This window comes from Pteropus alecto, unplaced genomic scaffold (genome assembly GCF_000325575.1).
Source record: "Pteropus alecto unplaced genomic scaffold, ASM32557v1 scaffold341, whole genome shotgun sequence".
Lineage (NCBI taxonomy): Eukaryota > Metazoa > Chordata > Mammalia > Chiroptera > Pteropodidae > Pteropus > Pteropus alecto.
In genome coordinates, this window is record NW_006430739.1 from 709,428 (window position 1) to 710,631 (window position 1,204).

Consider the following 1,204-nt stretch of genomic DNA (forward strand, 5'->3'; position numbering starts at 1 on the left):
ACCCCTGCGGGCTACTTCCTTATCCTCCTCCATCTGTTCACCTGCCCACCAGACCAGGCTGACAGGCCTTCGTGCACCACCCCTAACTGCTCCTCATCCAAGGGATGGCTTTCCTGTTCTTTGCAGTTTCCTGATAGCATGTCAGTGCCATGGCTCCAGCTCCTAGCTGACTGCTGGATAAATGGTATGTTTGGGTCAGAAGCAGCAGACAGAAGTCTGGACTGAAGGACTGAAGGACGTGCAGTCTTCACTCCAAGAGATGGGCACTCCTGCCCAATGGGCCCAGACCGTTCTGTCTTGGGCAGCAGCACAGATGAGGCATCCCCAAACGTTTCCTGTTGACATCTTTGGAGTTGACTATGTCAGCTGGGGTCTGTTATGACTCATACCCTTGAGGCAGGATGGCTGTTGTCAGCAAGTGACTCATGGATGTAGCTCCTCAGCCTTGACAGCAGGCAGGGCTTGATGACATAGGGAAGAGAGCCTCACGGTGGGAGCCAAGAGCCAGAGTTCCGGTCCCAGTGTGCGATGACTCGCCGTGCGAGCTGTAGCTCTGGCCTTCTCAATCTGTGGACTACATCACAAACACCTGTGGAGTCCTTTTAAAATGCAGCCTGCTATTCCCCACCCCGGAGATGCTGATTTAGTAGCTCTGGCATTGGGCCCAGGAAATCTGAATTTTAATCAGCAGCCCCGGTGCGCCTGATGTTGGACCTGGCTTAAAGATTCTGCACAGAGCTGCTTTGAGGGCCCTGTCCACTGCCCCAGACTTTTGGTTCAAGGATTCTAGAATGTTTGTCCATTGCAGTATTCGCTGGGCAAGTTCCAAGAAGTTTCTTGAAGCAAGGGCCAACTTACTTTCTGTTCCTTAAGCACCTACTCTGGCCAAGCCCTGGGCATACCTAGTAGTGGGGTATGCTGATCTAGGTCAAGTTGGTCTCTGCCCAAAAGTAAATCTAGTTTTCTAGGGTGGACAGACTCTGCTACCTGCAGCACTTCCCCTTTAAGCCATACACTCTGCGACAAGGGCTGGAATATGGAGGTGCAAAGCAAGGGTGTTGGGCAGCCAAGGGGAAATAGCAAAATTCCTCTGATAAGCACATCAGGAAAGCCGGGAGAGGTGGGGAGGCTGCTGGGATTTGAGCAATACACTGGGATGTGCACTGGGGAGGAGGTGGCAGCTTATGGCCCTGGGTTGGGAAGG